A 13,728-nucleotide genomic window follows, 5' to 3' on the forward strand; every position below is an offset into this window, starting at 1 on the left:
ATAGTGCTATACAGCAGGATCTCATTGTTTATCCACTTCAGATACAATAGTTTGCATCTATTAACCCCAGACTCCCAGCCATCCCACTTCCTCCCCCTCCTACTTGGCAACCACAAATCTGTTCTCCAAGTCCATGAGTTTCTTTTCTGTGGAAAGGTTCATTTCTGTCATATATTAAATTCTAGGTTTAAGTGATATCAAATGGTATTTGTCTTTCTCTTTTTGACTTACTTCACTTAGTATGAGAGTCTCTAATTCCACCCATGTTGCTGCAGATGACATTATTTTGTTCTTTTTCTTGGCTGAGTAGTATTCCATTGTGTATATATACCACATCTTGATCCATTCATCTGTCAATGGACATTTAGGTTGTTTCCATGTCTTGGGTGTTGTTCATAGTGCTGTGATGAACATATGGGTGCATTTATCTTTTTCAATGAAAGTCTTGTCCAGATATATGTCCAGGAGTGGGATTGCTGGGTCATATGGTAGTTCTATAGTTTTCCAAGGTATCTCCACACTGTTTTCCATAGTGGTTGTACCAGCGTACATTCCCACCAACAGTGCAGGAGGGTTCACTTTTCTCCATACCCTCTCTAGCATTTGTTATTTTTTGACTTGTTAATGATGGCCATTCTGATTTGTGTGAGGTGGTACCTCATAGTAGTTTTGATTTGCATTTCTCTAATAATCAGTGATGCTGAACATTTTTTCATGTGCTTGTAGGTGGCATTTCTGTATTCTACCAGTGAAATATTAGAAAAGGAATATAAAAATACATAACCTTTTAAAATTCACCCCCCAAAATTAAATACCTAGGAATAAACCTGACCAAGGAGGTGAAAGACTTATATGGTAAGAACTATAAAACATTAACAAGAAAACTAAAGAAGATTCAAAGAAATGGAAAGACATTCCATGCTTGTGTGTTGAAAGAAATAATATCCTAAAAATGGCCCTACTACCCAAAGAAATCTACAGAGTCAATGCAATCCCTATCAAATTACCCATGACAGTTTTCACAGAGTTACAAAAAAAAAATCCAAAAATTTATATGGAGCCATAAAATACACAGAACTGCCGAAGAAATCCTGAGGAAAAAACCCAGGCAGGAGGCATAACTCTCTCAGACTTCAGACAATGTTACAAAGCTACAGTAATCAAGACAGTGTTGTACTGATACCAAAACACACATGCAGACCAATGGAACAGAATAGAGAGCCCAGAAATAAACCCAGATGCCTACAGTCAATTAATCTTCAACAAAGGAGGCAAGAATACAGAATGGGAAAAAGAGAGTCTCCTCAGCAAGTGGTGCTGGGAAAACTGGACAGCTACATGTAAATCAATGAAAGTGGAACATACCCTCACACCACATACAAAAATTAACTCAAAATGGCTTAAAGACTTAAACATAAGACAAGACACCATCAAACTCCTAGAAGAGAACATAGGCAAGAGATTCTCTGACGTCAACTGTACAACTGTTTTCTTAGGTCAGTCTCTCAAGGCAACAGAAATTAAAGTAAAAACAAAGCACCACTACCTAACCAAACTGACAAGCTTTTTCACAGCAAAGGGAACCATAAAAAAAAAAAAAAAAAAAAAAAAAAAAAAGACAACCTACAGAATGTACAGAATGGGAGAAAATAGTTTCAAATGATGCAACAGACAAGGGCTTAATCTCTAAAATATATAAACTAGCATTTAACACCAATCAAATTGAGAGAAATAACTCTGACAGTGCCCAGCACTGGCAAAGATGTTAACCGGTAAGAATATCCTTATATTATTATGGAAAATTGTTCAACCATTTTAGAAAACGATGTGGCCTTATCTAGAAAATGTGAAGATTAACAGTCATACTACCCAGAAATGCTACTTCTAGGTATTTGCCATAGACACACACTGTCCAATATAGTAACCAGTAGTTACATGTGTTAAATTCAAATTTAAATAAAATAAATTAAAAATTCAATTCCTCGGTCACATTAACCACATTATTTCAAATGCTATTTAGCCATATAAAACTAGTGGCTAGCATTTGGACTGCACAGATAAAGACATTTCTATCATGTAAACCCCAAGAGACATTTACAAAAATAACCTTTTTAATATTGTTCATGATAGCCATACGCTGGAAATAACTCCAAGGTTCAACCATTGTAGAACAGATAAAATAGTTGTAGTAGAGTCATACAATTCTATACTATAAAGAAAATGAAAGAATTAGAAATAAACCCAACATACTGGATAAATATTAATGAATAAACTTAGTATGATACCATTTCTGTAAGAGTCAATTCAAAACAGAACAAAGAAGAAACAAATTTGTATTGTATTGATTGAAGTGGCACACATGGATAGAAAATCATGAGGAAAAGGTCAAGGAAATGATACACTTAGATAATAAGTACATACCCACATACACACACATCACATCATATTACATCCATAGGGAAGAGAATGAATAAATGAATGAATGAGTGAAGATTATGAGAAGGACAAAAGTTATCCTAAATTTTCCAGGTTCAAAGCTTTAAGACACCCATAAGGAATAAGGAGGGAGGGAGAAATGAGAAGCTTTCTTCATATATGTTATATTTAAGGGAAGATTAGGATATCCAAGTAAAAACATCCATTAGGTAGTTGTACATTTAAGGCTGAAATGAAACAGATTTAAGAATCAATCATACGGGGATAACAGTCAAAGCTGAGAGATTAGATGAAAATCTTAGGAAACTGGCTACAGGGAGAACAAAGTGTACAAAAAAAAGAAAAGGCAAAGGAATGAAGGAAAGACAAATCCTCTCTAATGGACTTGTAGCAGCTTGCCCAGAGAAATTAACCCAGCGTGGGTACAGTGTACCGGTGCCATAGCTTTGCCATATTGCAATGAAATAAACTAATCTGAGTCTCTCTTGACTCTGAAAAGATATCCTGGCATTAAAATCTCTGCATGGACAGTTCTTACCTATTTTGGAGACAAGAGAAATAACTCCTAATCTTTCAAATGTCAGCTGAAATTTCAGTTATCCAGATAAATGTCTATTGTCCACTGCCCTGGCCTAAGTCAGGCATGTTTGATAAACTTTCATTCTGTACTTTCCCTTTGCAGCAATGATAACAGATTGGAATTATAAATCTACAGTGTTTATCTGGCTGCTTTATTGTAGTTACCTCCTCCATTAATTTCTACAAAAGCAAGATAAGTCATTTTAACTCACCATCCTGTCTCTAGTTCCTATGTAGAAGAGGCACAAAATATGCATTTGCTGAACATCTGATTGACTGAATAAATGAATGAGTTAATTACAACCTTTTTCTATTTGCACTTGTGGTAGGTTTCTGAGAATGCTTTCATCATGTGTTGTCTAATTGACAAAAAATGTATCAATTAAGGGCAGGGATGGAATGAAGTAGATTCTTTAATTCTGAGTCCCTTCTAGACATTTTCCATAATCATACACATATGTACATAAAAATCCTTCTTCTCTAGGACACCACATAGAAACATTAATGCACAAATGTCAAAAGGAAGAAAGCAAGTCTAAGTAAGATGGGAGCTATCAATAAATTGAGGCCAGCAGCAATTGTCTCTTCTTTCTTTGCCCCATTGCCACATTTCAAGGGTTAAATAGTCTCCATTTTTCTTGAATTCTATTCCATTCATTTGATTTTCATAAGATATTTGATGCTGCCTTTGAGTGGACTTATTCAAAGTGGTATAAATCCTAAGAACATTTTTTCTTATGACTTTTGATCATGGGATTGATGGCATTAAAAATAATCAAGCATTTGGGGTAAATGGGCTTTGAATTCACACAAAGGATTCATTCTCTAGGAGGAGGAAATGTGGTGGAGATACATTTGAATTAGTTCACTATTTTGCTGAAATGAATTCTGAAAAGAGAGCACATTAGTTTTAGAATTTTGGAGGTGTTTTTCATTTTTGCCTTCCCTTTGTATTTTCAGGGTAACTGTTTTTAATTGGTGTGCTAAGCCTTAATCATTAAAGATTTTACACAATTAAATGTGAGGATTAGGCATTTACCAATTCCCAGATTTAGATATTAATCCAGGATGTACATAAATTGAAACTGGCATATACATGTTTTCAACTCTACCAGATGTTCTGAGAAATCTTTGGAAACTTAGGGATTACCACCAGCATATTGATTTGGTGAAAGTCATTTGGCTAGATAGGTTAGAATAAATGTTTATTCAGTGTTATTTGACACAAAGAAATATAGAAAAATTCATATAAACTTATATTGCATGTCTTTTAAGGCACTTTGAGTTCAATTTTTCTCAGATCAGATAATTTTGAGTAGTACATGTCTGACTTTAATTTTGGAAAAAGAATACCATGTTCACCATCATTCTTTCCTTTGAGATTAAATAAATTCAACTTAAAAAAAAACCTTTCAGAACTCTGTTACCAAGTTGATTGAAAGATATTTCAACTTTTGTAAACATGTGAATAATATTAAGTTTGGATGGGCAGACTTTTTCCAGGAATATTCTGGGTTTCTATAGATTCTAGTAAACTGTGATTAATGAGTCAGGTTATGTAAATAAAAACATTTAGGACAATGATCAGTTGTATTTCTCTGTTTTGAAGTTAAAAAATAGAAGCTAAAATAACATGTAATTTTACTTCCTTAAGGGGAATCATATTAAAATTGTGGAGAACGACCTGGGCATTTTGCTTCTAGGAGCACTGTTTTAAGCTACTGGATCAAGTTTTAGGTCCTCATAACACTTACATCTCTCATAGCTTGGTTACCAATGGCAACAGGAAATTATAAGAGAACTAGAGAAGTGTTTCCTTACCAGAGCCTGTCCTAATCACAGTTAAGTTCATTTGATCTAATGTGTTTTGCCAGCACCACCAGAAGCAAATGCAGTAATACAGGGTTTCCTAGCAATCCTACATCTGATAATTGTTTTTACTTGTTTTATCTATATATTTATTTCTAAATTTTCACCTATTTCTGAAAATAATTTGAAGCAAGATAAGCTTGAAAAAAAAAGCTACTTTATATAGGAAAGAAGTTTGAAGAAAAGAACAGGAAAGAGGTAAAAGCTTTACTTTTGAGTTTCCTGGTATACAAGTTAAGAAAGTCTATCAGCTACTTAGATGAGATAATTCTCCAGAAGTATTAAGGGAAAAGTCTCAGATAAGTCTTTATACACAAAATGTGTTATTAACAGATTTCAATAATGCTTTTATGTAAAATACAATTTTTAAATGATCTCAATATGTGAAATTCAATGAAACTGATTTTACAACTTATTATATAGTTGTCTATACATATTTGCAATATATTTTTATTGTAAGTTAATTATTGCAAGGAAAATATAGATTTTTTTTCTTTAAATTCTGTTTTCATACCACAAAGTATATATGGGAATATTAGGTATGTACCTAGAACCTAAAATTATAGAGTTGAAGGAGATGATTAAAGGTTGGAAATGTTAGGGAGTTCCCGTCGTGATGCAGTGGTTAGCGAATCCGACTAAGAACCATGACGTTGTGGGTTCGATGCCTGGCCTTGCTCAGCGGGTTGAGGATCCAGCGTTGCCGTGAGCTGTGGTGTAGGTCGCAGACGCGGCTTGGATCCTGCGTTGCTGTGGCTCTGGGTAGGCTGGTGGCTACAGCTCCGATTCGACCCCTAGCCTGGGAACCTCCGTATGCCGCAGGAGCGGCCAGAGAAATGGCAAAAAGACAAAAAAAAAAAAAGAAAAAAAAAAGGTTGGAAATATTCATTTCATTATTATACCAGAGGTTAAAACTTCTCCATAATACTTAGGATCACTCCCATATGGATATGTTAAAATATGTCGGAAATTTTCTCTGAGTTTATTGGGAGATGTCCATTAACAGAAGGTAAAACCTGGTTGCAATAATAGTAGTTTTTTTATTTTTATTTATAGAAAGTAATGAGGGGAGATTAATTTAGAATTATTAATAGCAAGCTTTAGCTTTTTAAAATTTCAAAAATTTTTTTTAGGCTGTAACTAATCTGGGACATATCAATTTAATTTTTCTAGGTATTTCTAGTATAATATTTAGTGTTACAGGTTTATTAGTTAATGTAAAGAGTTAAATTCCAACATATCAGAATTAGATAAAATATCTTACTTTTCATGAAAGAAATAAAGGTTATAGGATAACCATGAAAATAATGGGAATTATAAAAAATAGACTATTCAAAGTCTAGCAGATTTACTACATATTAAAATATAATAAAGACACTGCCCAAAAAAACTATGCAATACTGTTATAAAAATGACAGATATACTAATGTAATAGAAGAGAAATCCCCCAAATATATATGCATGACAAATTTGATTATTTTAATTCAGTGTAAAATAAAGTCTCATTTAATAAATTATCCTGGCACAACTGATTATGGATCTTGAAAAAAATTAAGTTGGATATGTATTTATACTATAGGTTAAAAATAAATCCTTGATAAATTAATGGGTTAAAGCATATTAACAACAACTATTAACAATAAGCCATCTTAGAAAAAATTTAGAATATTATCTGTTTATGCAAAGTTTAGGAAGAAATTGTTAGCAAGACAGGGAATTCAGATATTAAATGTGTGTTTGTAGCTATCTGTTTTACATATCTATATATCTATTAGATATATAGAGAGATCTTTATAAATAATATTTACAAATGCATTTAGTTTTAAAACATTTTTTCTAAATTTAATTCATTAAATTATCAAAATAATATTTTAACATACCAACATTTTACTCAAGTTCTGCAAAAAATTATAAATATATTAAGTTATTTCAAATACTACTTTTTTTTTAATTTGGCCATGAAAAATTTAAAAGAAATTCAAACCAAGTACCATTATATTTAATTTAGTTATATATAAAATTATTTTAAATAGTTTATGGAAATTCATTTATCTATACTAGGCACACTTTTTGATTTCTCATAATTGTATAGTGAATTTCGCTATTTCTTATACATTTGGAAGTTTTGGTTTTAGAGAGAGAGACAATTCAAATTCAAATCTGAAAGACAATTCTTCATTTAATAAATAGTAGGAAAATATGGAAGAAATTTAGTGCTTATCGTATAACAAAGTGAAGTTTTAGTTTCACTTAGATAATTTAAAATATCAATGAGCTTAACAGGTAAATCTTTTTACAGCTTTAGCGGTAGTAAGACTTTTGTGCCTTTTAGATAGGCTATCTTCAAGGAGAAGCATGTTTTTTAAAATTTATTTTTCAGATACAAAAATTTTGTTTCACAAAATTATTTTTACCCAAACAAAATTTCCATCGAAAAGATGGAATCTTCTTATGTATCTGATTCATATGTGTCACGGTTTTCTTCCTAAAAAATGAATTTAATATATGCTTTCATAGTGCCAAATTGCCAGATAAGGGGAAAATACTGCCTTACAGATGAATATAAATAGTGTTTTTTTTTTTTTTTTTTTTTTTTGGTCTTTTTGCTATTTCTTGGGCCGCTCCCGTGGCATACGGAGGTTCCCAGGCTAGGGGTCTAATCAGAGCTGTTGTTGCCGGCCTACACCAGAGCCACAGCAACAAGGGGTCCGAGCCGCGTCTGCAACCTACACCACAGCTCACGGCAACGCCTGATCCTTAACCCACTGAGCAAGGGCAGGTACCGAACCCGGAACCTCATGGTTCCTAGTCGGATTCGTTAACCACTGCGCCACGACGGGAACTCCTAAATAGTATTTTTAACATCCAAAGAGAATTTGTAAATTTGTAAATGCATGAAAGACATGCAACTCAATAGTAATAAAATAAGTGAAGGGCATAAATAACTTGCATCAAAGCAAATATGAATGTTCAATAGATGTTCAACATTCCTAGAAATTATAAAAGTTCAGATTATTGTAATAACGATATATCTCTTCCTCAAAAGATTGCTTTGATATTCAAATGGAATACATTAGATTTATCAGTTTGATTTGAGTTATTCAACTACTATATTATTTAAAGTAAATATGATTTTGTTTTCTTTATGATAAAATACCATATTTTTTGCAATTCTGTGTTAATGCAGCAGCTTTATGGTGCTATACAGTATTAAAATGCCGTATTTATTGTATTTATTGTATTTATGGTGCTATATGGTATTAAAATGCTGTATTAATGTATTTATATTCAACTATCTTTAAGAAACAGATTTCGTTTTCAAGTTGTAAAAAAAAGTAAGAATAAAATTAAGCAATAGTGGGAGTTCTTGCTGTGGTATAGCAGGATCATTGGCATATTGGGAGCTCTGGGACATGGGTTTGATTCTAGGCCTTGCACAGTGGGTTAGGGATCCTGGCATTGCTGCAGCTGCAGCTTAGGTGGTAACTGTGACTTGGATCTGATCCCTGACCTGGGAACTCCATATGCCATGGGGTGCCAAAAAAAGAAAAGAAAAAAGGTTAAAAAATATATATATAAGCAGCAGTGTATGACTTGGAGAAATTATTCAAAAAACATTTCCTTTTAAGTTTCAAGTACATTTCATTGGCTAGAACTGAGTCTTCATTGCTACCATAAGCTTCAAGCAAATCTAGAAAGGTCATTATTGTCTATTAGGCACAAAGCTGCCTCCCCAATATTAGCGTACTGTTTTTAAGATTAAAAAAGTATAATGGATATTTCTTGGTCAAAAAGCAATGTCTAGCTCATGTTATTTTAAGTTTACCAACTTTAGCCACATACTTTCACAAAAGTAATTTCTAGATCTTATGTAGTATCTTTCAAGGTAAGCAATAAGCACTTGACTTTTTATGGCGGAATTTCAAGCAGGATAGTTATAGGCATTTTTATATGTAGTTCAAACATTTCCATTGAAACAAATTCTAGCACTTAATATAAGAGAGATGGAAGTTTAATATTAGGAAAGGAAGATGGAACGGTAATATTAGAAAGGAAGGCTGCATTAACATTAGCAGATAATTTGTTCAATTAATGGCAACACTTTCAAAAATATACTTTTGGAAAAATAAAGTTATGTTTAGTTTTTTGGGTACAACTTTAGCATGCATAAATATTGCATATTTGAAAAGTCCAGAACGTTATGGGTCTTTTCTATTATTGTAATCATGGTAATATTTAAACTAAGGGTTCTTGTCTGGACTAATCCTAATCATTCTCGCTATTACTAATCATTCTTAGTAATCAGTCAAAAGTTGATCAGGTAATGTTGTCCCAATACCTGCTGGAGAAAATGATGCCAAAGAAAAATATATTTTTCTAATTATTTAGTGGAGTATGGCTATAGGCCAAGCAGTAACTTATGTATGCTACCAGAATGACTAAAAAAAGAAACAAACAAACAAAAAAAAGAAAACAAATTCACACTTACAGAGGTTGAAAGTAACTTTCATTTACCCTGTCTTCATTTACTCATGTCAAACACCTGTTTGCTAGGAGGACAGTTGGGGTAGTTTTGGTAAGCCCTCTAACAGAATTGTGAAGTGGGTGAGTACTTTGTTCTTGAGGCACACCCATCTTCTATTGCATTACACTGTTTTACCCACAAGCATAAAGTAGAGATGAAAACTGTGTCACACCTACATGGAGATTTATCAAGACCTCATTTCTCCACTTTCTCATTGCCAAATCCAGAATTAAAAGCACACCGTATAATATTAGAAATTGGAAAGTTTAACCAGCAGCATCACATCCTTAATTTAAAAAGGGATGCCCGTTTATACCAGTCCAGATTATGTATTCTTTATGCCCCAGAGGTATTGAACTGTGTATACAACAAGCTATAACGTATTTCAGACAGTGTCTTTCTTCAGAGCTCAGCGAAATAACAAAGATCTCTTTTGTCCACACATTTCCATTTGCAAATAATAGGTAAGGAAATTTTTTGTTATTTTGTTATAATCTAAGACTCCAATATAGCTGGGATTGCATTTGCCATTTTTTTTTCTCTCTTTACTTTTGTTCGAAAGCCAGTATTTAGCAGATTTTATTTGAGCTGTAGGGCCTTTGTGATAAATGTCTTTGGATGTCCCTTTTGACATTTATGGCATGCCAAGTCAAACTAGAGTTTTATTAAAGCCTTCATGCTCACTGCTTTTATTCATTTGCTTCATTTCTATAAATTCAGAAGGTACCTATTAAGTAGAGTTTCTTGATCCATATCTAAACTGTTCAGTTTCATTTTTTAACTTTTGACTTTATGTGTTTTTATGATCTAAGCTCAGGTGACTAGTCACAAGAAGATGTGCCACTCCCACTAGGATTTTCAATTTTATATAATTTTGATAAACTAGCATTTCTGTTGTTCTGAAAATGCCTAGCCATTCAGCCTCCTAGGGATTTTGCCAAGGAGCAACAGTCACTTTGTTTCTGCTGTTGCAACTAAGAAAGAATGACTGACACAATAGGAATATGCTATTATAGTTTGTGTTTTTGACTAAGTTCCCTTAAATCAGCTAGCACTCTCTCTCCTCCACTTCCCATCTCTCCTTCAGTCCATGAATTATGGTTCCACATCCAGAGTTGCATGTTATAGATTTATAACTGTATACCCTACAAACCTGGCACAATTTTCTCCAAAACAGTCCAAATTGAAACTCATTTAAAAACATTCCTGGGTCTATTCTTAATCCTGTGTCTTTCTGTTTCTGTGTGTAGAAACAACAGCTATGTATCAAAATCTCAGTGCTAACCCCATTTTTTTCCTTTACAGAGATTTTTATAGTCATCTCTGACCTTATCTTCCACCATCCTCACATTCCCATTTTTTCACAACATGAGTTTTATCCAACGAAACCATGCTTCTTGTGATATAGGTATATGGATATAGAGACAAATCATGAACTGTTTATAGTAAAACACCAGGTTTGAATACAAATTTTGTCATTTAGTACCATTGCAATAATTATATTTTCTTTGATTCTATGTAGAAAACTTTTGACATTATCTTATTTATTCCTGCAAGAAGTATTTTTTTAATAGACTATTATACACTAAACATATTGTCTATTCAGGACATCCAATGAAAGGCAAATGGGCAGGATTATTGCCTTTATGGATCTTACAGGTAACTGGCAGACAGATAGTAAATAATCCCACCAAAGGATATAATTACAAAAGAATAATAAGTGCTATAAAGTTGTAGTATAGAATGTAACAAGCACATGTGACATTTAGATTAGTCCTCAGTATGGAAGAGATAGTTAAACTAAGACCTGCGAGATTAGGTGGCAGCCAATAACTGGGCATGAGAGCAAATAAAAAGTCTTCAGGGTAAGAAAAATCTTGGCATGTTTGATGACTGACATATACTATTCCTAGGATGAAGGAAACACAGGTAGCCCTCCTAAGTCTGGAGTTTTGTGTTTCTTTTTTTTCCCTCCTTGGAGTTTTGAACTTTTCTGTGATGAGTGCAAATCCTCTTTTAGGATCTCTTTCCAAAAAGGAATTTAGTCCTTCACCACCACAACAAAAATCTGATTTAAATTAATCTAATTAATCAAAAATGAGTGTTACTTTAAAATATGCATATAAAAATATGATTTTTAAATAATATTAAATAATCCAATGTAAATTTACAAAGATTTCACTAAATATATACCACAGTCCGGACAGTGTTTCAGACATTCTTTTAGAGTGACTCAAGATCTATGAAATTAGTGTAGTCTTCAGCACCTGAAGACATTTTAAAAAGTAACTTTGAAAAAGATATTTAACATACCCATGAGTTCAAAATAGCTAGTTTTATGTGTTTACCTTTATAAAACAACTGATGGTTCAGTGCTAAATATCTCCAATTATTTGAATCTTTGTCAAAATAGCTAGTGTAAATAATCTGCAAATACAACTACCCGAAACAAAAATTCAATACACTGCACACTTACATTGGTAAGCACGTATTTAACAATGGAAACAGTTTTGGATTCCAAATTATTCAGGTGCATCATCAGGTTCATTGCTTGTAAAAATTAGGCTGAAACAAATTCCTAATTTTTCCATCTGTATTGCACATTTTTCTAAAAATGATTCTTGTAATAACTCTCAAACTTCTGTAAATTTGATGCAGTTATATATATTAACAGCTCCTTTTGACATCACTAATTCTATGAAATCTCAGAATAATTTATATGTATCTTCTAAAAATCTGTAAGCTATTTTTAGTTACATATATTTCATCTACAATTTCATACTTTTTAACCATCTACTTTCTTAAAAATAGCAAATTTTTCAGATGTCTGTCTTTATTTATAAACATCCTTAATTCCTTAAATTTTTTATTGCATTTCACATAGTACTTACAAAAATAGATAACTTCAGCTACCAAAATTTTATTTACAAACAGTTTGCTCCTAGCATAATTTAGGAGCACGTGCATTCCCATTAGGTATCAGAAGCAATTGAATGCAAAGAGCAGCAAAGACATATAGAATAACCTCTAGATATACATGTGTTTGTGTGTAGTTGTTGCATGTTTTTTCTACAAGATAAATATATTTAATTATTTAAGTGCAATTAGTTTGCAGTTTTTAAATGAAATGATTATCTGAATTTAGAAGCTCAGTTTTAAAAGTAAGCTTGAAAACTGCTGTCTTTTAGTAATACCTTTAGTTTTCTTTATCAAAGACTGCATTTCTTTTGTTCCTTCTTTTCCCTACGCCCCTTTTTTAAGGAGAAGGTGAGAAAGGAGCTATGTGTTTTGTTCTTCTTTCATGCAGTTATCCAGGAGGATACAGTGTCCACAGATTTGTAGAGTGCTGAGCCATCACTATTTTTGTCTTTTATGCAGGATCAGTTACATAAGCTAGTATAACATAAGCTCCCATGGAAATAATCAGTTCTTCAAAAATTGTATGATTCGCTATACAGAATAGTGGATTAAATTCAAAGCTGCTCTGGTCTTCATTCTGGATTTGTCGTTCTTGCTTGCTCTGTGTATAATCCAGGTCAGATCACAACGTGCACTTGCTTGAACATTCACAGCTATAGAAAGAAACTGCTCTTGTGGATGCTTTATACACTGCATGAGTGTTTTGAGCTGATGTTGAAGTCAGCCCAACACCTTTGCAACATATTAACATTCAAGTAATACTTCTGATAGAAAATTATATATATAGTTTCTAGCCTAAAATTAACTCAAGTAACATATAGAAGCTTACTTACTAAATATCATGACTGTAGACCAGAAGTGACTCTCCTTTGAAAGATGCTTACCATATTAAAAAGATGAACTAGGAGTTCTAGTCGTGACTCAGTGGTTAACGAATCCAACTAGGAACCATGATGTTGCGGGTTCTATCTCTGGCCTTGCTCAGTGGGTTAAGGATCTGGTGTTGCCGTGAGCTGTGGTGTAGGTTGCAGATGCAGCTCAGATCCTGCATTGCTGTGGCTCTGGCATAGGCTGGTGGCTACAGCTCCGATTTGACCCCTAGCCTGGGAACCCCTCCATATGCCGCGAGAGTGGCCCAAGAAAATGGCAAAAAGACAAAAAAAAAAAAAAAAGATGAACTAGTTTTTAGGTATTATTTTGATATTTGGATACAAAAACAAATATTGTTTGTAGTTTTTATCAAGTATTATGGAAAACCATAATATGGAAAACCGTATTTTCCTATTATCCTTAAAAAGAAAGAAGACAAGTTAGAAGCACTTACTTATTTTCCCATGATCTCATAGGTGGCAGATTATGGAAGGAAGAATTGAAATCCAACACTTTCTGAATAAAGAGCC

This window comes from Sus scrofa, chromosome 8 (genome assembly GCF_054392235.1).
Source record: "Sus scrofa isolate SSC_HxYL_T2T_F1_AM1 chromosome 8, Sscrofa_HxYL_maternal_Yorkshire_Landrace_v2.0, whole genome shotgun sequence".
Classification (NCBI taxonomy): domain Eukaryota; kingdom Metazoa; phylum Chordata; class Mammalia; order Artiodactyla; family Suidae; genus Sus; species Sus scrofa.